This window comes from Myotis yumanensis, unplaced genomic scaffold (genome assembly GCF_028538775.1).
Source record: "Myotis yumanensis isolate MYYU_CA2020_CCGP unplaced genomic scaffold, mMyoYum1.0.hap1 SCAF_1, whole genome shotgun sequence".
Lineage (NCBI taxonomy): Eukaryota > Metazoa > Chordata > Mammalia > Chiroptera > Vespertilionidae > Myotis > Myotis yumanensis.
This window is the reverse complement of record NW_027223752.1, coordinates 208942238-208967502: the sequence shown is the minus strand read 5'-3', so window position 1 is coordinate 208967502 and position 25265 is coordinate 208942238. Positions and strand designations below refer to the sequence as shown.

Genomic DNA, 25265 nt, shown 5'->3' with positions numbered 1-25265 from the left:
ATAATTAAGTTCTGGCCAGTGAGTGTCAATAGAAATGATGTGTATCCTGAAAGGGATAAAATATGTTCTCTTGCCAGCCAGGTGTTTCTATCTCTCTCTTCCTCTTTGAAAACAATATATATATATATATATATATATATATATACATATTTATATATATATATATTTAAATAAAACAAACATGCTCTCCTTCCTTCTTTCTGCTGACTGCCACGTAGATGTGATAGCTGGAGCTCAAGCAGCCATTTTGCACCATGAGATAGGGGTAAATTGTGTTTTGAAGATGGTAATGAAATATAGAATATGCTAGTTCTCTCATACTAGGAACAGGCATCCTAGCCTCTGATGGATTACCAGTACCCAAAATGTAGTTCATGTGAGAGAGAGGCATATTTCTGCCTTGTTTAATAGATAGTTATTTTGGGTTCTGTGACTTGCAGCTGAAACTAACTGAAACCAAACAAGTGGTTTTCTATTGCACTGAGAAAAAGTCTAGATTCTCAGTGAAGCCTGCCAGGCCCTGCATGACTGCATGGCTTACTCTTCCAGCCTCATCTTGCTCCCATCTTCCTCTTGCTCCCTACACTTTAACCCCGCTCTCCTCTTCCTCGCTTGTGTTCCTTCTGCTTGGAGTGCTGTTCACCTGGATAACTCCTGCTCACCATCGGGCTCTGTCTATGGGCTCCATTTTCTGAGAGGCATTCCTTGACCAAGCTCCTTTTATCCTTTCCTTTCTCATTATTCTTTTCCTTTCTAGCACCCAGATTTTTAAAAAATATGTTTTTATTTATTTCAGAGAGGAAAGGAGAGGGAGAGAGAGAAAGAAACATCAATGATGAGAGAATCATCCATCGGCTGCCTCCTGCACGCCCCTACTGGGGAGGAGCCAGAAACCCACCATGTGCCCTGATGGGGAATCCAACTGTGACCTCCTGGTTCATGGGTCAACGCTCAACCCCTGAGCCACACCGGCTGGATAGCAGCACCCAGCTTCCCAATGTGGAAATATACATCTTTTACTTCATGGTTATTTGTTAAATGTCTCTCTTGCCTACTGGATGTGAGCTCTAAGAACTGAGGGGCCCTCAACACTGTATGCTCTGTGCCCACCTGTGGCAGATTGAGTTTCCAAAGATGTTAGCAACAATATTTCCCACCCCTCACACATTTCTGCAGTGTGACTGCCACTCTCCCAGCAAGAGGTGGGGGTGGAGTCTATTTCTCCATCTCCTTCAATCTGGGTAGGTCCTGTAACAGCTGTCACTCACAGAATGTGACAGGAGTGACGCTGCACCTGTTCTAGGTGTGGCCCTTAACTGGGCTGGCACTTCCGCTTCCTGCCTTTGGGAGCCAGTTGTCATGTAAGAATGCAAGCACCCTGCAGCCACCATGCTCTGAGGAGGCCAAGCCACGTGGAGAAGCCGGGAGGAAAGTCATGGAGTAGCTGATACCCAGGCTCCTGCCACACAGGGAGCATACTGGGTGTCCAGCCCAGGTGAGCCTTTGGATAATGCCAGGCCCAGCCGGGATATGACCTCAGCCACATAAGACTCAAAGCAAGAACCTCCCAGCTGAGCCCAGCCAATGGACAAAAGTGCAAGAAGTCCCAGTAAAGAGTTGTTTTAAGCCGAAACCGGTTTGGCTCAGTGGATAGAGCATTGGCCTGCGGACTGAAGGGTCCCAGGTTCGATTCCGGTCAAGGGCATGTACCTGGGTTGCGGGCACATCCCCAGTAGGAGATGTGCAGGAGGCAGCTGATCGATGTCTCTCTCTCATCGATGTTTCTAACTCTCTATCTCTCTCCCTTCCTCTCTGTAAAAAATCAATAAAATATATGAAAAAAAAAGAATATATGATTTAAAAAAAAAAAAAAAAAAGAGTTGTTTTAAGCCATTTTGTTTTGGAGTGGTTTGTTATGCAGCAGCTGATAATGTGAGCACTGGCACAGAGCAGGCAGCTGGTAAATGTTTGTGAGACGAATGATGGATAGAGTTTATTCTCTTCACTCTTTGATTGCTGGAAACTTAAGGTTCACAGTAATTCTGAGACAGACCTAGAACCAGAATGTCTTCCAGGGAGACGCTTAGGCCCTGGGCCACACCGTCCTGGCTGGAGGCCTGTGGTTTAATCACTGCAAAACTAATGCAAGAAGATGACTTCTCCTGCAGGTGTGGAGGCGCGAGTTGAGGGTGCAACATGGGAGAAAAGTCTGGGGCATCAGCACGTTGTCACTGGCCTCTTTGCTTACTGTGGCACATGCCATCTTTTAACAGCCACAAACACAGCTCATGTGTCAGAACAAAGAGTCAGATGGGCAGGAAGTGAGGCAGTTCATCTACAATGATAAAAGCGTAATATGCTAATTAGACAGGACAGCTGAACGACTTTCCGGATGTCCTTCCGGACAACCTTCCAGACCAAGCTGTGCCTGCGAGGGCCGAGACCCTTGCAGGAATTTTGTGCATCAGGCCTCCAGTGAGATATAAAAATATGGAGGTGAGACACAGGTGAATGATGGCCCCACAGCTGTCTCTGGGCAGTAGGTTACAGGCAATTTGAAAGCTTTTCTTCCTTTTGCTCATCCACATTTTCTAATGCCCTTCAAAACATGTATTTGCTGTTTTACTAACAATAAGAAATATATTTTTATTTAAAGACTTCAGTGGTGCTGTGAAGTCTGCAGAAGGCAATAACAACCAAACCCAATTGAGATTGCACAAAACAGCCAAGCAAAAACCGAGCTCCAAAACTGCATTTTCAGCAGCCAATTATTATTGTTATTTTTAGTCTTAAAGGTCATTGTTTCCGAAAATAAAGAAATAAGCATAGCCACAAGTGGCTGCTGAAGGACAAGTGAGAGTGGGTCTCAGAGCGAGGGCCAGCAGAGGCAGCTGTCTGGAGGCCCTGCGCAGAACACGCTCCTGTCTTCATCTGTGCAGGAAAGACACGGTTTGCTCAGCTTGGCCCATCCATGTCCTAGCTAGCAGCCTCCTGGGCTGATCAGACCCTCTGATTCATAATTATCCAGCATGGGGCTACTCTTTGGAAACTATTTTTGGTCATTATGCTCGTTGGCATGATTAATTGTACCTTATTTAGAGACCAAGATACAATCTCCAAAAGTGTAACCTTTTTCTAATTCGGGGGGGAGTCATTTCCAGCTCAGACAGCTCAGAAAGCATTTAGCACTGAGTCACCAGCAGAAGATCACTGCTCCTAAAGTGGACAGTTCAGGATTTGGAAATCTGATGAAGGAAAAAAAATTGAAACTAGAAAATGTTCGGGAAGGGACTCACTCTGCCCCTCTGGCCTCCAAGGGATCTCCTGAGGACAGGTTCACGTTGTTCAATCTCATTCTGCTCAACAGGCTTTACAGACTCCTGCTCGTATGCCGGAGCTATCTGAGCCGTGAGCCACGTGGCTCCCTATAACATGTAGCATTTAGGCATTCATTCAGGAAGGATTTGGTGAGCACTTACTATGTGCCAAGCATTGCTCAGGGTCTAGATTCCTATGTTACACCAATGAACAAAACAGACATAAATCCCTGCCCTGGTTATGCTTACATTCTAGTGCAGTGATGGCGAACCTTTTGAGCTCGGCGTGTCAGCATTTTGAAAAACCCTAACTTAACTCTGGTGCCGTGTCACACATAGAAATTTTTTTGATATTTGCAACCATAGTAAAACAAAGATGTATATTTTGGATATTTATTTTATATATTTAAATGCCATTTAACAAAGAAAAATCAACCAAAAAAGTGAGTTCGCGTGTCACCTCTGACACACATGTCATAGGTTCGCCATCACTGTTCTAGTGGGAGGGGAGAATAACAATAAACTGTATACATGAGCAAATGACATAGTTTGTTAGGAGATGGCAGTAACTATACTAATATGTAAAAAGCCAGGGGCCATCACAACCGAAACCGGATGAACAACAGAACAGCAGGCTGCGTGGGGCAATCAGGCCAGCAGGGGGGTTAGTGAGGGATGACCAAACGACTGAACAGCAGGCTGCGTGGGGTGACCAGGCCAGCCGGGGGGGGGCGGGCAGTTGGGGGCGAACAGGTCAGCGGGGGGGCAGTTGGGGGCAACCAGGTTGGCAGGGGGGGCAGTTAGGGGTGATCTGGGAGGCAGGCAGGTGAGCAGTTAGGAGCCAGCAGTTCTGGATTGTGAGAGGGATGTCCGGTTTAGGCAGTCGGACATCCCCTGAGGGGTCCCAGATTGGAGAGGGTGTAGGCCGGGCTGAGGGGACCACTCTGCCGTGCACGAATTTTGTGCACTGGGCCACTAGTGGGAAATAAGAAAATAGAAACAGGGTAAGGGGCATCAGACAACCAAGTGTGCAGTTTTGCAGTTCTACCTCTCATATTATTTTGAAGCAAATCCCAGATATATCATTTCATCAATATACACTTCAGTATGCATCTCTAAAAGCTAACGACCCTTTCAAAAGTACAACCATAATATCATGACGTCACTTAAAAATAATTCCCTAATATCATCAAATCAGTGTTCAAACTTCCATTAATCATATAGTCATATTTTTTAAATTGTTTTTATCGTGTATATATTTTTTAGTTAGCAATATACTCACTGAAGAACTTTTGCAGTACTTGAAGAAGCACATAGAATAAAATTTAGACTCACCCATCATCTCCGGGGCTGATGTTAGTCTATATGGTGCCAGGAAAGGATGGGTCTTCCCCGGAGGCTCAGCCCTGGGCAAGATGTCAGCCACTGTTTGTTCTCCCAAGCGATGGCCTTATGCCTTTGACAAGCTGGGCCACTGCATGTTCATGGCCCTGAGTATTTCATCAGTGCTTATGCTTTGGAGTATAGCCTTCCAGATTTTCTATGGAGATAGAGATATATATACTAGAGGCCTGGTGCATGAGATTCATGCACTCGGAGAGGTCCCTCACCCTGGCCTGTGCCCTCTCCCAGTCTGGATGTGGGGAGCAGGCCTAAGCCGTCAGTTGGACATCCTTAGCGCTGCCCTGGAGGCAGGAGAGGCTCCTGCCAGCGCCGCTGCGCTTGCCACGGCTTCTGGCTGATGGGGTGCTTCCCCTGTTGGAGCGCACTGACCCCCAGGGGGCAGCTCCTACTTTGAGTTTCTGCCCCCTGGTGGTCAGTGTGCATCATAGCGACTGCCCATTCAGTCACTTTGCATATTAGCCTTTTATTATATAGGATATATATCTACACTAATAAAAGAGAAACATGGTAATTAGCATACGACCGCTACCCTTCCCATTGGCTAATCAGCTTATCCTTATGCAAATTAACTGTCAGCCAAGATGGCGCCTGGCAGCCATGCACTGAAGCGAACAGGGAGGCTTGCTTGCTCCAGTGACTGCAGACTCCAACGTTCCCCGCACTTGCCAGCCTCTCAGCTGCAACTCTAAGCAACTATGTTGCAAATATAGAAGATAAACAAAACCCCAGAAACCGGCTTTCAGTCAGCCGGCCTTCAGCCAGCCTGACCAAAACATTGTATCAATGTTTTCAGCAGCGAGGCCTCAGAGCTAAAGCTGGCCCGGAATAAAAAGAAAAAAAGGAGTGGTTGGGAGCTTTTAGTCACCCGCCAGCCAGAAAACAGCCCTCAGCCCCTCAGCCAGCCTGGCCAGGCACCCCAGTGGGGACCCCCACCCTGATCCAGGACACCCTTCAGGGCAAACCAGCCTGCCCCCACCCGTGCACCAGGCCTCTATTCTATATAGTAAAAGGGTAATATGCCTCCCAGCACCGGGATCAGCAGAGCAGCGAGGCCTCCCGGCACCAGGATCAGCATGACAGGGGGCAGCGCCCAAACCCTCTGATCGCCCTGCGGCTCTGTGTGTGACAGGGTGCAGCGCCCCAACCTCCTGATCCGCCCTGCTCTGTGTGTGACAGGGGGCGGTGCCCCAACTCCCATATCAGCCCTACTCTGTGAGTGACGGGGGCAGCGCCCCAACCCCCTGATCGGCCCTGCTCTGTGTGTGACAGGGTGCAGCACTCCAACCCCCTGATGGGCCCTGCTCTGTGCGTGACAGGGGGTGGCGCCGCAACCTCCCCATCGACCCTGCTCTGTGTGTGACAGGGTGCAGTGCCCCAACCCCCTGATCGGCCCTGCTCTGTGTGTGACGGGGTGGTGCCGCAACCTCCCCATCGACCCTGCCTTGAGTGTGACAGGGGGCGGTGCCCCAACCGCCCAATCGGCCCTACCCTGAGCGTGACTGAGGGTGGCATCGCAACCTCCCGATCCGCCCTGCTCTGTGCATAACAGGGGGCGGCGCCCCAACTCCCCAATGGGCCCTGCTCTGAGCCTGACCAGGGGCTGCACCTAGGGATTGGGCCTGCCCTCTGCCACCCGGGCACAGGCCGGGCTGGGGGACCCCCCCCTACCCCCACCCCCAGTGCACAAATTTTTGTGCACCGGGCCTCTAGTGTGTATATATATATATATATATATTTTCAGAATTGTTTTCTTACTGTACATTCTGTTTTGTAAGCAGCTTTTTTCTTTTAACAGCAGACCATAAACAATTTCCCATGAAATGCAATTTGCTTCCAAAGCATGACTTTCTGTGGGTGCATTGGATGGCGGTACCATAACTGGTTTAAGCAATAGCCAATTGTTTTTAGACCTATTACCCTTGGAGTGTGGTGCTTGTCTTTGGTAGACAAAATACAAGCAAGAACATGATGTCTTTCTTGGGAGGAACAGTAAAACACACAGGGGAGTGTCTGCACACGCAGTGCTATTATCATGACGTTTTAAATTGGTTGCACCTGTTGGGTTGGGAAGACAGCAAAGGTATGGTTGCACTTAGTTCAACTCACGCCTGTGGGGCAGGGAGAACTGTCCCTTGATGTGTTTAGATTACTAGCAATTCCACAGTAAACAAGAAACTTCAGCGAAGAGCAGCAAGGCAAGAAAATAGAACATGTTTATTAGGACCGTTACAACCATGTAATGCCACCAGGAGAGCTGGAATTGGCAGCTAACCCCAGCCAGCGTGTGAGGCTGACAGGGGTCCCGTGCTGCTGGGCGTGAGGGCATGAACACAGCCATCCCTGGACGCAAACCACCAACGATGCCTTGTACGCAACATCATCACAGACTCAAGAATTTGGGCAATGGATTCTTGAAAAATTGCCAGCTCATAACATTCATCTCATGAGAATTAGGATAAAACAAAGGTTAATTGAAAAGCATCCATTTGCCCAAACTCACAGCCTACACTCAGCCCTAACCCTGAGCCACAGTATTTTCTATTCCAGCTTTTATCTTCTTTACTGAGTCCACTGAACTAAATGACTAGTTTAATGGAGTCATTGGGAAAGGGTGAGGCCAGAAGGCAGATGTAAACCAGGAATTTTTTTTTTATTTAAATTTTTTTGTTACTCCTTACCTGAGGATATTTTTTCCATTGATTTTTAGAGCATGTGGATGGGAGGGTGGGAGCAGGGGAGAGAGAGAGAGAAACATTGATGTGAGAGAGACACATCGATTGGTTGCCTCCTGCAGGTGCCCTGACAAGGGCCCAGGATTGAACCTACAATCCAGCTATGTGCCCTTGACCAGGGATCAAACTTGTGACCCTTTGGTGTGTGGGACAATGCTCTAACCATTAAACACACCAGTCAAAGCATATTTTTAAAAAATCATTTAAAAAATTTTTTTATTGATTGATTGAGAGAGAGAGAGAGAGAGAGAAACACATTGATCAGCTGCTTCCTGCATGCCCCCTACTGGGGATTGAGGCCCAAACTTGGATATGTTCTGTGACCAGGAATTGAACTGGTAACCTCTGAGTGCATGGGAGGATGCTCAACCACACCGGCCAGAGTAACCTGGTAGGATTGTAATGTCCCAAACCCATGAGGAGTCATTTCTTATTGCTTCTACAAAACTGCATCTTCATTCAGATTTTATCCAGTTCTTGCATAAGAGATGCTATTGGATGGAGTGCCGGATTCCTAGGGCTGCTGTGTGAACTGGATGCCTAAAAACAACAGAAATTTATCCTCTTACAGTTCTGGAACTTGGAAGTCTGAAGTCAAGGTGTTGGCAGGGCCATGCTCCCTCTGAGGCTCTGAGGGGGACCCCTCCTTGCCTCCTCCAGCTTCTGGTGGCTGCATCCAGGTGCCCCTTGGCTTGTGATGGTGGAACTCTAGTCTCCGCCTTCTCTTCACATGGATGTTCCCACCGTGTGTGTGTGTCTTTGCCCACATTTCTCTCCTCTTATAGGCAACCAGCCACATTGGAGTAGGGTCCACCCTAATGACCTCATCTCAACCTGATTGCATCTGCCAAGATTCTGTTTCCAAATAAGGTTGCATTTACAATACATACACCAAGGATGAGGACTCCGACAGCTCTTTTTGGGGACACAACTCAACTCATGAGAGAAGGAAGGTCAGAGGTCTGGGATTACAGATTCCGTCTCACCACCAACTGTGGTGTGATCCTGAGCAAATCACTCACCATCCCTGGGCCGAAGATATCCTCACCTGTCCCCACAGGCACCCTTGTGGCCTGAGACTCAGTACAGTTCGAACAGGAGCCTCAGTGGTTTCAGATGAGTCAGAGAGAGTAGACTCACGGTGGAACGGCTGTGCAGCAGGAGCAGCACCACCGCTCGGAGAGGCAATGCCAGGACCAGGTGCAGGGGGCTGTGTGAGGGCTTCCTTTTCCATCGAGGACAAGGATGCATCGAGTGGGGAACGAAGGGCACAGGACCCCTCCAGCAGTCCTTGGCAAGACCTTTTGTGGTGCCAGCAGCCAGGCCCCAAACCAAAGAGCAGTCAGCCAAGCTGTCATGCTCCTTCCCCCAGGCACCCCAGGCGGCCACGTCCCTGGACAGCATCCGCCATCACCAGGCCTAAGGCCCGGGGAGCACAGGCAACGCTCCTGGCTTTCACAGCTCATCATGGAGCTAGCAGGTGAGACCCACTGGGCCCAAACAGCCCAGTGTAATCAGTTGCGGCTAACGACGCCTCCCTGCAGCCCGGCTTAAATATTTAGACAGCCACGGCGCACGTGTGCTCCAAATGCACAGGCTGAGTGGGTGAGAGGGCTTTCGCTCTGAGTGAGACTGAAGGGACTTGACATGTTATTGAACTGAGGGACACAGAAGGTGAGGCCGGGCAGCTACACATCCCAGGAATGCGGATGCAGCGCTCAGTGTGCCTCTGAGGCTGACAGGGTCTGACAGTCTCCATCTGGGAACAATAACCGCCAGCAGCAGGCCAGCCGGCCCCTCTTCTTTCTCTTCAAGGGAGAGATGGTGGGGAAGTGAATGTCCCTCTACTCTGCTGGCCCCCCCGCCCCCCCGCCCCCGAATGCTTGCCATTCCAGGAGCAGCAGGCTGAGGACAGAATCCATCCCCCCTCCGGGAGACCTGGGTGGAATGCCATGTGGGGAAGGCAGTTTGGGATGCCAACTGATCACCCAGCCGGCTGGGCTGCGTCAGGCGAGGCCAGGGGTGGCAATGTGTTCATGTCACGGTCTAATCTCTCGGGCTTTCTTTGTGTGAATGGGGGAGGAGGCTTTTATCTGGGAAGTTCAAAGCCCCGTTCACAAGCTTCCTCTGCTAATCCTCACTCTGATCTGAATTTTGCTGTGTAACTAAACTGATTACAAGAATTCGATGAGCTGGGCGAGGCTGGGCCCCTCGGATAGACTCCCTCGTGCTCTGCCCCCTGCCCTGAATGGGCCCAGCCCTGGGACGAGGCGGGGAGGGTGCGGGGGAAGCTGGTTTGTGGCACAGAGAATGTTGGAGCAGGCAGGAGCCTCAGGGCCCGTCTCACGCTGCCCAGCCTAGCCCTGGTTTATGCACGCCACTGAGGGGAGCGACTGTGAGAAGACAGATGGACGCGTCATTTTCCTGCGCCCGAGAATGACATCGCGGACGACTCCTGGTTATCTCCACAGGCCCTTCAAACACACCCAGCCCAGACGAAGCTCAGCATCTACCCGCCCTGCCTTCTCCTGCAGCGCTGGCCTCTGACCTGGTGTCCTGGCCACAGGTGGAGGGCAGGCTTTGGCCACAGGGCCTGCCCTGTCCCCTGTGTTGTCCAGCCCCAGGACACATTAGCATCTAGAGCTTCTGAGGCCACAGATCCACCATCATGTTTGAATCCCTCCTCCCATCCAAACAGATCCCCTTCACCTACCCACCACCGCGTTCTCTCGAGGCCACCTCCAGATGGCTGAGCCGCCCTACACTCTCCCAGGAGCGCACGATTCCCGAGGCTCCCCAAGAGCCCCCTTCTTCCAGGGACTCGAGGTATCTGCGGGGTGATTCCTATCTATTACTTTCCTCGCTCTTGATGGGTCTTGATGGTCATTAGGGGTCTGCTTCGTGCCATCAGGAGCCAAAGAGAAGTAAAGCCCAATGACTTACTCTCCCAGGGAAGAGGGATTACTCAGTGCAAAGATGGTTAACATCCTTGGAAATGTACCAACACAGAGCAAACTCTCTTACTAGCATTCCTCTGCAGGAGAGTGTCCTATAACAAGCTTGGAAAAAATCTTTAGACATTCTCTGTGGAATATTTGACTAACAAGTAAATATGGTGCTTATGAAGTGCTTGGTTGCCAGTGGGTGTGCAAGTTTGGGGCAGGGCAGAATTGCTCAGGACAGTAAAACAGAGGCTGTGCAGCTACTAACAGTCCTCATTCTTCCCTTTTCCTCAAACTGCTGTCAGTGTCTCCGTAAGGAACAGCCTCCTCTGCAGTCAGTTAAAGGCAAGCAGAGTTATCGTATGGGGCTGCTGGGAAGGCTCTGCGAAGGCAGAGGGTGTGCATACTCTTTTGGCCCTTCCTTGGTTCCCCCTCCTGTTGCCTGGAATGTGAATGGAATGGCTGGAACTCCCAGCAGCCTTGTCGGATCATGAGGCAAACTCGGAGGGTGAAAGCAATGACAGGATGGTGGAGCACAAAGCTACAAGGAGTCGGGTCCCTAATACGTTTGTGGAGCCACTATAGAAGCCCGGTAGGCTTCTTGTAGGTGAGAGGAATAAGCCTCATGTTGAAGGTAACACAGTTAGGTCTCTGATATTAGCAACTAAATACTATTGCTAATCAAGCCAGAGGCCAAATGATTAGCTTGCCCAGGTGCCCGATGCCTCTGTTGGGTCTGCTCCTGGCCCTTAGCCCGGGACTCTCCTCCCTCCTCCTCCCTCCTCCTCCCTCCTCCTCACTCCTCCTCCCTCCTCCTCCCTCCTCCCGTGTTGATTCCTGTGGGCTGCCCACGAGCGATTCCCTCCCACTTGGCAAGGTGCATCCAGTGTCAGGTGAGCATCTGCATGCCACAGGACACGGAGTGCCGAAACAGTCATCAGGAAGGGAAAGTAAAACATAAGCAAGACCTTGCAAATGTTGTAAACAGAGAGTCTCTTTCTCAGAACTTTGGGCCTTTTTGTTTATTATGGAAACTGTTTCCTGGAAGAAATTGATGAAACGTGATTGTTTTCTGGAACTGCAGATAGAAACAATCCCGGGATAGGCTGTTCAGAGCACTCTGTACAGCTCTTCCAGGGATCTGGGGTGCAAGGAAGAAGTGTGTGTGGTGGTGGTGAGGGGTGGGGGTGGGGGTGGGGGTGGGGTGGGGGAGACACTGTTCCTCAGTGGGAAAGGGCGACAGGGAGCAGGAGGTGCCGCTGCAACCTGCCGGTTCCCCTCCCTCACATCCCACGCAGACAATCCCTGCTGATGTGCCCTCGTGTTTCCTGCCTCATCAGTCACTACGCCCACCGACTGTGCAGCTGGGCCGTTCCAGGCGTGGAGTGCTGCTCACCAACTGCTGTGGGACACAGGAGCCCCTCGGAGCCCAGGAGGCCAAGGGCGTTGAGGAGTGAGCCAACTTGCCCAAGGACACAAAATGAATTGGCGCAGCGTCCATTCAATCATGAAGGAAAGGGCTCTGTAACAAATAAGGCAAGTCCAGGGACTGAAAGTAACTTCCCAGGGTGATCTGATCATAAATTCCTACCTGGGCAGGTTACGGTGTGTAGCCAAACCCTAGGCATAGAACTTTTTTAGTGAAAGGTTTGTCTTTGCATTAAGCAAGCCCTGTCCACTGTTTCTGCATCTAGGTTAGCACACCTTTGACAGGAGTAATCTGAGAGCACATCACCTTGTTAACTGTCCTCTAATCCAGTCCTGGCCTTGCTTCCTCTCACCTTCATTTAATCTTCCTCGAGTTCCCTCCTTGATTCCAAATGCACAAAACAAACTGCAAACTCTTGTTCTGGGAAGCATTTCTCTGTCTGTTGCGATCTTGCTTCCAGGATGTCCTGTTTGCCTCAAATAAACTCAAATGCTTCTAAAAATTTTCTACAGTTAGGCCCTAGCCGGTTGCTCAGTGGTTAAAGCATTGGCCTGTGGACTGAAGGGTTGAGGGTTCAATTCCAATCAAGGGCATGTACCTCGGTTGCAGGCTCCATCCTTGGCCCTGGTCCGGGTGTGTGCAGGAGGCAACCAATCTATGTGTCTCTCTCGCATTGATGTTTCTCTATCTCTGTCTCTCCCCCTCCCTTCCACTCTTTCTCTAAAAAAATCAATGGATGCCCCAGCGTGCTCCGGTGAAATAAAAAAATCAATGGAAAAAATATCCTTGGATGAGGCTTAACAAAAACAATTTTTTCTATAGTTTCGATGATCTTAAATCAACATAATAATAATAGCAACTAAGATCTAAATTACTATTAACATAACAAAAAATAAAATCTAATAATTTGTGACAGGCATTCTTCTTTGTACTTCACGCATTTCAATTCCTTTAATCCTCAGAACAACCTCATGGGGTAGTCAGGTCCCCATTTCACACATGAGGGGCCAAGGTACAAGCAGGTTAAACACACTCCCAAGTCATCCCACTGGTTCACGGCGGAACATGAACGGAGGGCCCCTCGGCCCAGTGTTCTTCCTACCACGGCCCAGGTGCTTTTGCAAAGGTCTCCAAGTTGGAATACGTTTTGAAAAGGCACTTCTTTTCTTTAGTGACTTCGTTGGATGGTGTGCCTCCGCCTGCAGGGACCAGAGAGGGGCTTTAGTGATAGGCTGGAGTCGCACATGGGAGGGGGGGGGGGGGGGGAGGCAGAGGGAGGAGGGGGCTCTTCCCTCCCTGCTCTGTCCTTGATGGCAGCTTGGCAAGTGACACCCTCAAGGGGTGATCTGAGAAGATGACCTCAGAGTAGCTACACCTGGAGGCAGGAAAACCTTTAAACAACAGACGCACAGATAAAAAGGAGGTGCTGTATTTTTACAGACAGGATCCTGTTTGAAATGCAAGAGGGGGCTGTGCGTGAAGCTTGATTAATAGCAGGTCTGTGGTGACTCATTTACAAAACCTATTATCAGCTATCAGCCCCCTGCTTTATCTCTCTTGAAACTGGAGGTTTGGGATGTATTGCTTAGATTTGAAGATCTCTGCATTTATGCTTCTGACTCATAACCGAATGCTCCAAGGGTAGGGCTTCTGGGTTAGTGACACGCACAGGGAAGTGTGCTGGGGACATTACAGTGGGTCTGCCCGGGGCATGAGGGAGACACCTGATGTCCAGTGGGTGCTTTGCGATCTCTCTCTCTCTCTTTTTTCTTTTCTTTTTTTTTTTTTTTTTTTAATCTCTACTCACTCCCTGTTACCATAGCTTTGAGTGACATCTTTTCACTACATTTCCCACATTCATATCCAGTTGCCTCCTCACTTGACAGTTCCACCTGGGTGTCCGATGGACATCATGAACTCAACATGGCCACACTGAACTTCTGGTCATACCCTTGAAAAATGCCCTGCCCACAGCTTCTCCAGCTCAGAAAGTCCCATTGGTTCGACTTCCACTATTTACTATTTACTTCCACTTTTACTATTTCCAGAATTTGACCACTCTCTCCACCCTCACTGCCACTACCTTGGTTCAAGTCATTCTTCTCTCACTTGAGTGATTGCAACAATTTCCTAATTGGCCTCTCAGCTTCCACTCTTGGCCCCTTTGTTTACTCTCAACATGGCAACCAGAATGAATTTGTTAAAATAAAAGTGAGATCATGCCAATCCTCTGCTCAAAACACTCCAGTGGCTTTTATACCCACAGAAGAAAGCCACAGGCCTTGCTAGGATCCACAAGTGTCCCTATGATTGCCCCTCTCCCTCCCCATGACAGGGCAGACCTCATCTTCTGCTCCCACCCCCATGACCTCATCTTCTGCTCCCACTCCCACAATCCTCTGCTCCAGCCTCCTTGCTCTGCCTTTAGCACCGGGACCACTACCACGGCAGAGCCCTGGCATCGGCATTCCTCTTCCTCAAACTCTCCCCCACCTGCTCACCCCTTCTTACCCCTAACCCCCCACAAACTTTCTCACTTCCTTTAGATGCAGTGCACCCACCCCAAGCTGCTGTGAAGTTGTTGCCCATGGCTCCTGGAGGTCCCGCTTCTCTGGAGAACTGCCGGCGACTAACTTCAGAACTTCAGGATCTGAGTCCCACCTGGACGGTCTGAGTCCATATCTCCAGCCCTTTAGTCACTCCTGGCTGATAACAGTGCAGCCTTGTTGGACCACAAGCCTAAGACACCCCCGGTTAAATTGTGCCAGAACTAACCTTTAGAATGAGTTAGGCAATGGCTCTCAGCTTGCTTTGGCAGAGTTTCAACTCTGAAAAAAGGAGCTTTTCCCCTTGCCCATGGCCATTCCCATCTCTATCACATATTCCATCGCTCTCCCCAACAAGGAAGAACAGCCACAGCTGGATGCCTTCTACCTCTTACCTCATCTACCTGGTTTTCAAATTATCCTGGATGCAGATGAATAGATTTCTCTTGCTTGCCTAATCATGTGACTGAGACTGGAGTGGGCAAACGGTGGGAGGAAGGTAGTCCCAAGAAGAGCTGAGAAATGCCTTTGGATAAACAAACAAGGGATCTGGGTTACTGGGAAGTCACCCAAGATAGGGAAGAGTAGGTCACTGGGAACTTGGTCAGGCTGGAGAAAACAGATGGGAAACAGATGGGAAGGTGGGCAGAGATGTGGGTGTTGGCAGTTTCTGAGACTCACAGCCTGATCAGTAAGGTCAGGAAATGTACAAGTCCTGGGACTCATAAAGGTAAGGGCTCATTCATTCTTTCAACCCAAGTTTACTGAGCACCTACTACACACCTACTACACTGCTCCAGCTACTGAGGACGCAGCAGTGGACAAGGCAGACAGAGTGAAAAAAGAAGGGAAAAGAACAGGAAAGTCTTAGGTGGGGTTCTCTAGAAGCAGGACCTGAGACAGGGATTTGGTGCAGGTGGGTTTTTGCGGGGGAGAAGCTCTTAGTTGAAAGGGAGTGAAGGAAGCAGGTGGTGAATGAAAACTGTGAAGTTAGAATGTGATCGCAGGTTGATCCACAAGAGCCTGGAGCATCCACTGCAGAACTGCCCCCACCTTGAGGCTTTGTGTCCCCCATCCTCAGTCATGGAACACAGGCTGCGCTGGGATCGGTGAGAAAGAGGCACTGCAGCTTCCCGACCAAGGCAGCGCCTGTCAGTCCAGGGCAGTTCTCCAGAGAAGCGGGGCACAGGAGACACGGGCAGCCAGCATTCAGGCAGCTTGGGGTGCGTGCACCGGCCCAGGAAGGAATCTGGGTTGGGCACCAATGCGTCCACCTCAGGAGAAGGGGGAGAACAAGGGCCAGTGGGAGGTAAGGTTCTAGGTAGGATGGTCGGGGAGACCTTACTGAGAAAGTCCCTGCAGAAGGAGAGGGGCCGGTGCGGCCAACGGGAGGTTGTCAGCGGAGAGAGAGGCTCGGGAAGGGGAAGGTCATGCAAGGGCTCTGGTGTGGCCGTGGCCCTGGGTGAGGAACATAATGCCAGGAGGCTGAGGCCTGAGCAGAGCAGCACAGAGGATGGGGCGGTAGATGAGGTCTACGCTCTAAGGGGGAGGGAGGGCCAACTCAAAGGGCACAGGGGATTCCAGTAAGGCCTATGGCTTCCTTCTGGGACTTGAAGCCAGTAGAGCCAGGTTCTACTGGCTTTCCATCAACTCTGTGAGCACCCAATAGCCTTTAATACATTTCCTTTTGCTTCAGTTAATTTTTTCTCTGGCGTGAGAAAATTCCCAATCCCACCAGCGGCTAGTTGCACAATCTTGGGCAAGTTGCTTAAGCTCTCTGTACCTGTATCTCACCCCCTGTCAGAAAGTGCACAACAAGAGGACATACTAGTAACTACCTTATTGGGAGGATTAAATAAATTGATATACACTGACCGGCCAGATTATTATGACCAACCCATCAGTACAATGAAGTGAATTCATTATGCAAATAATAATAATAAAACCTTGAGAGTATTTGCTTAGGAAGTTTTCAATATTCAGTATTTTTGGAAGTGTCAATGAAGTACTGATGGGGTGGTCATAATACTCTGGCTGGTCATAATGATCTGGCCACTCAGTGAATATCACTCTATCATTTTTTAAATTGATTTCAAAGTGGAAGGGAGAGGGAGAGAGAGATAGAAACATCAATGATGAGAGAGAATTATTGATCGGCTGCCTCCTGCACACCCCACACTGGGGATTGAGCCTACAACTTGGGCATGTGCCCTGATTGGGCATGTGCCATGACCTCCTGGTTCATAGGTTGACACTCAACCACTGAACCACGTCAGCCACTCTATCATTTTTAACAAATATTTTAAAGAATCAACTATCAATCACTAACTGTGCTGGGTGTTGTGGCTACAATGACAACCAGGGCTGACTCCATCCCTGCCCCCGTGGAGCTCGGAGTCGCAGGGCTGGGCGTGTGGTGGGGGGAGGTGGAAGAGATACGAAACTAATAATTCCACAAATATTCCACCCTGTGGCTTTGTGGTTGTGGCAGAGGGAAGAGCACAGGATGCTGGGAATGTTTGACAGAACACCTGACCCTTTTACTCTGCCCCAGCTCGCCCTGCCCTCCTCTGCTCGAGGTGGCAAAGGGCTGCCCTGCAGGCTGCATCCCAGGAGGAGGTTGCAGGGTGGGGGAACGGGGAGTGTCTAAGACAGGGGTCCTCAAACTTTTTAAACAGGGGGCCAGTTCACTGTCCCTCAGACCGTTGGAGGGCTGGACTATAGTTTTAAAAAAAACTATGAACAAATTCCTGTGCACACTGGAATTTTTTACTTATTTTGAAGTAAAAAAACAAAACGGGAACAAATACAATATTTGTATTTGCATGTGGCCCACGGGCTGTAATTTGAGGACCCCTGGTCTAAGACATTTCTGCTGCCTTCTCTCCCCTCCTGGGCGGTGTCTTCTCCGTGGCTCCTCCCCGGCCCTCGCTCTCACCAGACAGGCTGGCTTTGGTGATGGCTCCTGTACCATCTCCTCCCTTAGTCTCTCCCGCCTTCTGGTGGGAGCATCTTCCTGCTGTTGGCGATTTCAGGATTGTCTCACCATCCCCTTCGGCCTCTCGGCCTCTTCCGTCACACGTGTAACAAATGCCTTGGAATACAGTCCCTGTTTTAAATCCAGAGTGGGTTTTCTTTGCCTCGGCAGACACAAACTGATGTAATTAGTTTTTGTATCTTCAATCCCAACTGCAGCGTGTGCTGTAGCACCTGCTCCTGACAGGGAGCTGGGCCCTGACGGTCTCATAGTGGTGCCCGGCTGTTCCCTGTCTTAGGTCCCGGCAAAAACACGCAGCCCGGGCGGCAGCGGCGATGACCGACAGCACAGCGAAGAAAGCACTCAGGTGGGCCCAGGGCGGGGACAGCAATATCAATTTCCTTGCTTTTCCAATGAGGAACCGACCCTAGGACCTCAAGTTTCCTGACTCCGAGTCCATTTCCATTCAGAACCTGCTTGCAGCCTCCAGAACCATTGCCCGGGCCTGTGCAGTCGCTCCCCATGCACCCAGGCCACCTGCTTGCATCACAACCCAAGCCAGCATCGCTGTCGGCCCACCCGCAGTCCACAACCCCTCCCTGGCAGTGCGGTGGTTTCTGGGGTGTCCTGGGCGGGTGACGGGACAGAGGTGGACTGCTGTTTAAGTGGAACAGAGGCCCCCAGTCAGAGGGACCAGCGAGCAGCATGGTCAGAAGCGAGTTGAAGATGAAGGGGAGGAAGGAGGTGACCCAGAACTGCTGCTCCAGCCGGGAAGGATGAGGGCCAGTCAGCATCTTCTATGAGAGACGCACGTGTCCCTCACCCAGCACCTGGCGCAGAAAGCGTGACCCCCTCAGAAACGGCAGCCAGCAGACCCCGCACTCTCATAATCCTACCATTTCCCTCTAATCAGATGTCTAGACGGGAATGGTCTCTCTCCCCTTCCCTGTGTGCAAATCTGCCTTGACAAGTCGTATCCTCCTGACGATACCGTTAAAATGTTCTTTATTTGCTCTGTGGGCCTCCTGAGACTTGGTTACTGGAAATACTATCAGTTTCTGGATCAACTCGCTTCTCTTGAAATCACGCTCTGATATTCCTCTGCTTAAATGTCACTCCCTTGAGAGGACTCTGTTAACAAGGCAATTAGCACTGCTCTGAGTATAAGGAGAGTACTGTGGGGTTTGCGGCCAGATGGCCTGTGAGCCAAACCTGACTCGGGGTTGCGGCGACTTTGGAGGGAAGGCCATTCTCACTGCAGCCCAGACCGGTTTAGACAACACAATGTGCTTCTTTAATGCGGTGAGGAAAACGGTGGGGAGAGAGGGCTCAATTTCCATCCGTCCATCTAAGCCCAGGTGAGGCCCTCACTTAATCTCTCCCCCTTGGTATGCTAACATAATGGAGGCTTAAAACAAGATCTAATTTATATATTTTAAAATTAGCAATAGAATAATGGGGATCAAGGGCTGCCAGAGAATGAAATCCCCAGCGTCTAATTTTACTAACTGGGAGTACTGGGCATTGGGTTCAGGCTCTCACTTCCCCCACCTCCCTCCAAACCCCACCCAACACACCACCCCTGACTCACGGGGAACCACAGCTGGCAATCATGGGCCCAGCATGGTTCACCCTCAAGGTCAGAGATGGCTTCATTATTCTTTAAAAGCAGGACATGCATAAGGTATTTGGAGCCTCTCTACCTGGGCTCAGATGCCAGCTTTTAACCACTTACTAAGGGTACCACCTCTCTGTACCTCAGTTTTCTCATCTGCAAAATGGTCATAATAATAGTTCCTACTTCTAGGGTGTGGTACAGATTAAATGAGCTTATACAAGGAAAATGCTTAGGACAGTACCTGGTATGTGATATGGGCTAAATCAGTGTTAGTTATGGTGAAAGTAAGTTTTTAAAAGTTTTAAAACTCAAACACTATACATGGGTATATAGTAAATAATCAATGTTTTTGTGACCTCTGATCTTCAGGCTCCTAGTTTTCCTCTCTAGAAACAACCACTGTTGCCAGTTCATTAGCAACTAATCAAGAGACATTGAAAGTACAGTATATTCATGTATAGATATTCATGTTAGATATAGATATTTACAGATACACAAACTGGGGAGAGAGAAAGCTGTAGATACAGATAACTCCCAATTTTTTAAAAAGTAGTTATTATATATACTGGTGTGCACTTTTACAAAATATACAGAAAGGGATCGGTTGTAAATTTTAAAAACAATCAAGGTTGCCACTTATTAATCCCTGTAGATCCAGCTCATTCTTGACAGCTTCCCATCCAGGCCCCTTTGCCTGGTGTGTAGGACCCTTCAACCAGGCTCCTGCCAAAGGGCACTGGGGTGGTCGCTCCCCCTTTGCTTGGATTGCTTTGGCTCCTGCCTGCTGCTCCTTCCTTCCCTCATCCCAGTCACGTGGGAGGCCTCTGCGAGTCTTTGCGTCGGGAAGGGAAGCAGACCCTTGTGCCCCTGAGATGACAGGGCTCGCATTAACTCCAGAGTGAGCCAGGCAGCTGTGGGAGGGGCTCCATCGCCCAAGCCCATGAAAAGGAAAGTCAGAACCCCTGGCTTTTGTTGGACTTTCAAAAGTGTGTCAAGTCTTTAAATGCATTTAAATCAATCTCACCCCAAGAAGATGTACTTGGATGTGTAACTAATTGTAGGTTACAGCCTGAGTATGTCTGCACTGTATCTGCACAGCAAGCCTGTTTCTCTGACCTTTGGGAACTGAAGAGCAAATGTTCACACTCGTGCTGCCATTTATCTCACTTTCGGATTTAGTTGTAGTTCTTTCCAGTTGCTCTAAAAGAATTTAATTTTAGCATCGCAATAATGACAGCGCTGTCCAGTAGACTCCTTCCCACCTCATGGGCTCTGAGATACAGCAACCTCAGGTACAAATGACAATGGGGATGTTAGAGCATTGCCCCAAGATTTGTAAGACGGGGAGGAAAACCGCTCTCAACTTCTCTGTCGAGTGGGAAACATCTTTTTCTGAAAGTTAATTCTTGAGGCAGAACTTTGAATGTTGGTAAATTTGTTTGGAAAAATCGAAAGGTCACCTGGGAGCCGCTCTGTAATAATGAGAGGTCAAGGTTTCAGCCAGATGGGCCTGCACTGGAACCCCAGCTGGCAGCCCCGCCACTGACTGGCAGCGTAACCCTGGTTCCTTGACCTCAGTTTTGAGATGGGAGTGAGGTATACCATAAGGATCCAGTGAGAGAAATGAGGCCACTATGAGTAAGCCTGGCAGGTAGCAAGCGCTCAATTAATAGCCACCCCTTAAAGTGCCCAATAGCAATCTGTTTCTAAGCTCTTGGAAGCCAAGAGGACAGGAAAGAGACAGGCAGCCTTGCCTTTTACTCTTTCCCTTTTAATTTTGTCTCTGTGCATTGGGAGCGAGGGAGCCAGGGCCCCCGACCTCACAAAGGGCCAGTGTCTGGGCTCGGTTTGGTCTGGGAGGCCCATTAGGCTGCAATGGGGCCCTGCCAAGTTTTCATATGGTTTTCATATCACTGGCTTGTTTTGACTTCTGTGAGCTTTCTGGCCACAATCCCTCCGTGACACTGGGAGAAAGGAAGCGCAGGCGACCTGGAGCGAGGGTTGCCCAGGCAGAGGCAGCCAGGAGTTCAAGGACAGGGCACCGCCTCCCAGGCCAGTGCAGAACTCCCAAGAACGGTCCCCTCCAGTGCCTGTCTCCTCACGTTCCTCCCAGGCTCCCAGCCTCCTGCGTGGTTGGCCTCCCCAGGACTCAGTCATGTCTGCTTTCTTCCCAGAGGAGGCGGGTGGGGGAATTTGGCAGGCGAACAAAACCCATTACAGCGTCTGGGCTGGCTGAGACGCTGTCTTTGGGCTCTTGTAAGGCCAACGTGGGGCTGCTCCCTTCATCTGCCTCCCTCTGACAATTGCTCCCCAGGTCAGTTCTGAGTCAGGCAAATGGTCCCCCAGAAATACAGAAGGGTCAAGCAGAGCAGGATGGAGCTGGTGAGTTCCATGTGTCAAACACAATACTAATGATAATAATAATGAATTCTACAGGTATTTACTGAGCTCCAACTATGTACCTGACACTGTACTACTTCTGAAAAATAAATTAATAACAGCTAAAAAAGTTTATTGTCAGCACTCTTTTGCATATTATCTTAATTAGTCGCTCATTAGCCTCATGAAGTAGATACTGTTATTAGTCCCATTCTTCAGATGAAGAAATTGAGCCTCTGAAAGATAAAGCAACTTGCCCAAAGTAATATCACTAGAATGGAAACCATACCTAGGGTGGTGGGCCAAAAAAAACCCAGGACCCTGACAATTGTGGGCATGACTGTGCACTGTGGACCACCTGACATGCCCACCCCAAGACTCCAGCTTTGCGCAGCGGCATCTAACCTTAGCTGATGCTCCATGAAGTCCCTTCCAGCTCTGAAATCCTGGCTACAACAGGCCCCCTTTATCCACGGGATGGGAAATACATTCCAAGACCCCTAAAACCACAGATAGTCCTGAACTATCCTATATAATAAGAGTCTAATATGCAAATCGACCGAACGGCAGAACGACCGGTTGTTATGATGTGCACTGACCACCAGGGGGCAGACGCTCAATGCAGGAGCTGCCCAGCCCGCAGGCCCCAGGCCAGCCAAAGCAGGTGCCAGTGGGTTCCCCCCCAACCCCTGATCGCCCTGCCGGTTGCCCCACATATTGGCCCTGATCGCTGGCCAGGCCTAGGGACCCTACCCATGCACAAATTTTGTGCATCAGGCCTCTAGTACATACATATATACCTATGATAAAGTTTAGTTTATAAATTAGGCTGTTTCACAGATAGAAGATTTATTCTTACCATAGATCTGAGCAACCTCAGCATATGATTTTTTTCTTTCCTTCTCGAGTTGAGAGCAATTCACCTTCCCATTTAAAGGAAGCACGTTGCGGCTTCTCTGCGGCACCCCCAAATCGCCAGCATCACTACTGGTGCACTTTGGGGCCACTGTGCAGTAAAATACGGGTCACATGAGCACAAGCACCATGATACCCACCGTCGCTGGGAGAACCAAGGTGGCTACTAAGAGACTGACTGGTGGAGAGAGTCTGTAGGGTGGAGACGCTGGATAAAGAGATGATTCCTGTCGGGGAGGGACAGTGCGAGATTTCATCACGCTACTCAGAACGGCGCACAGTTGAAAACGTATAAATTGTTTATTTTTTGAATTTCCATTTAATATTTTTGGACCAGAGTTGACCATGGGTAACTGAAACCACAGACAGTGAAGGACGGATCAGGGGGATTACCCTATAAACAATGCCCGGCTTGACCCTCAGCTTCTCACCTCTAACTTCCCCTCCTCCTCTGTTTTTACCTCCACCGAAAACTGGGGACTCTCTTCCCTGCAACCGCAGGGAGGAGAGAATAATCTCTTCTGACCCAATTCTACCCTGGACAGGGCATCCTTATCATAATCTGGTCATGACCAACAACCACACCTCCTTCTTCACGTCAATCTCAAGCAGCCCCTCTGAGCACCACCTCCCACTTCCCCAGCTCCTTTCCCCAGCAGCTCAACCAACCGTCTTCAGCCCCAGTGGGTAGAAGACTACAGGCACTTGACTGCCTCACATCTGTCCTTTCTCAGTCCCTCCAGATCCAGCTTAGTGTCCACGGTCCATCTTTATAGTCACTTTCTTGCAAAGCCTGTCAACTCCTTTCCTTTTTTGTTAGTCCTCACCCGAGGATACTTATTCCATTGATATTTTCAGAGAGAATGGGAGGGGGAGAAACACAGAGAGAGAAAAATCGATGCAGAGAGACAAATCAACTGGTTGCCTCCTGCATGCACCTGGACCGGAGGTGGGGGGGTGGGGGGGAGGAGCATAGGGCGGGGATCAAGCCTGCAGCCGAGGTATTGAACCCTTGACCCTTCTGTCCATAGGTGGACGCTCTATCCGCTGAGCCAAACCAGCTAGGGCAACGCCTTTCCTTTTCTCTCTTTTTATGATACTTTCCTGGCAAACATGAACCCTACGCAAATCCTAGCCCATGCCTGCATGCGGGTGAATGAACAGGCTGGAGGAAAACACTCCTCCCTGCTGGCTTGGCTCACTCCACATCTTGACCACTAACCTCAGTTCAGTCCTGAGTCTGCCCAACAATCCTAGTGTCTCTAGTTTATTTATCTTCTGCCACTCCCCCCCACCCCCACCCCCCATGCCTCCCGGACTGATTCACATCTTCTCCTCCCTCCTCAACATCCCAGCACTTCCTTCCCGGTCCTCACTCCCAGGTGATGGCCACACTCTCCACTTCCCTGCAAGAATGGAGCAATCGGAACACGCCCGGTGCTCCCTCCACCTCCATCCTCCTGCCTGCTTCCGTCTCACACACGCTGACCTCCTCCTGTTAGGAGAGAGGGGCAGGTACAGCTGCGTCAAAGCAGATGGTTTTCCTGAAACTCAACACACTTCCACTTCCTCCATGCCATAGGCCAGAACTGTGCCGCCTCCTCCTTGCTGCAGAGGAGACAGAAATGAGAGTTTGGCCTTTTCTGCTTCTACAGGAGATGTGGCAAGAGGGTTGGGATTAGCTGTTGGATGACAGGCAATAGCATCTGCCACAAACACAGTCTGATTCCCTGAGACTCATTTCTGGCAGCAAAGAGGTTTGCTGTCTCTTCTGATGTTCTCCATTTGACGCAGCTGTACCTGCCCCTCTCTCCAATAGGCTCCCTCCATCATCAAAGTGTGGGGCCCTCTTAGACACTGTCATCCTCGCTGAGGGATCTTTCCCAGCCAGGCTAAGAGGAAGGGTCCAGCTCATTCAGGCCTTCTGGCTTCCCAATTCCATCTTTTAATCTTGATCAACATTTACTGTAGTAATTCCTTAGACTAACCTGTGTAAGATCACAAGGGAAGCAGGTGGTAGAGCTGGAACTCAGACCTGGAGATAGAAACATCTCCCTTCCCCCCACCCCGCCCTACGTACCTCCCATAGAGTTTTGATTGTCCAGTGCATGTGGGCCAGCATTGGAGATAAAGGCCTTTCAGAAATGCCATCTAAATTTCATTTTTCTCTCTTCCAGAGAGACACACTAAATGCAAGCCTGAGAAGCCAAAAGCCCAGGGGCTCCAGGGCAGCACACTCTGGCCTAAGCAGACTTCATTCTATTTCAATATTGTGGGCCAGGCCCCTGAGTCATGACCCCACAATAGGTTGTTCTCTTATACATGGAGGGGACCCTGAGCTGGTGATCTGCTCTTTTACCTGCCTGGCATTCATTTCCCTTTTGTAACCAATCTGTTCTCCTCCCGGTCCAAGCCATTCAGGGGGCCTGACCTCACCTGCTCTGCTCCAGGGATGGGCACGTGAGCAGGCCTGGCAATCAGCATTGTCTATTCTCTTGGCCAAGATGACTGACTCTGTGTTGGGAATGTAACCAGGCCAGGCCAATGAGACTCAATTCTGGAACTTTTGCTGGAGAGACTGGGAAAGAGATCTCTTTCGGCTGAGAATTAGCTGCCAGCTCTGTGGCTGATATAAGCCGGGAGCTTCCAGGGACAACCCTCTGGTCAGGGCCTGCCTGAGAAGGAAGACAGGCAGGAAAGGAGAAGCAGGTCTGAGGCCGGTGGAATTGGTTGAGCCAATAAACCCACTCAGCCACACGTGAACCCACCAAACCTACCTTTGGATTTTCTAGTTGCAGAAGCTCAGAAATTCCATTTTGATCCTAAGCCAATTTGAATTGAGTTTCTGTCATTTTTTCTGCAGGATGTATTCCGACTAATTTAAAAAGACAGGTTCTTTCCCTCCCCGCCCCAGATAAAACAAAAACCACTCCAGCCTGCCTTGTCCCTCTGCTCCTTAGATGAGACCAGTCCTGCTGTCTTAGCTCAAGGATCACGGATTATTCC

At 50.0% G+C, this 25265-nt stretch overlaps 1 long non-coding RNA gene across 1 annotated transcript in view; it reads right to left on the bottom strand.

Annotated features, from left to right (window-relative positions):
• Positions 1 to 12743: 12743 nt before the first annotated feature.
• The window catches only part of LOC139007238 (uncharacterized), a 28662-nt gene continuing 16140 nt past the window's right edge, over positions 12744 to 25265 (bottom strand). Inside the window, exon 5 of the long non-coding RNA XR_011470838.1 lies at positions 12744 to 13023. This is a non-coding gene — a long non-coding RNA (uncharacterized lncRNA). The remainder of the gene's footprint in view (positions 13024 to 25265) is intronic.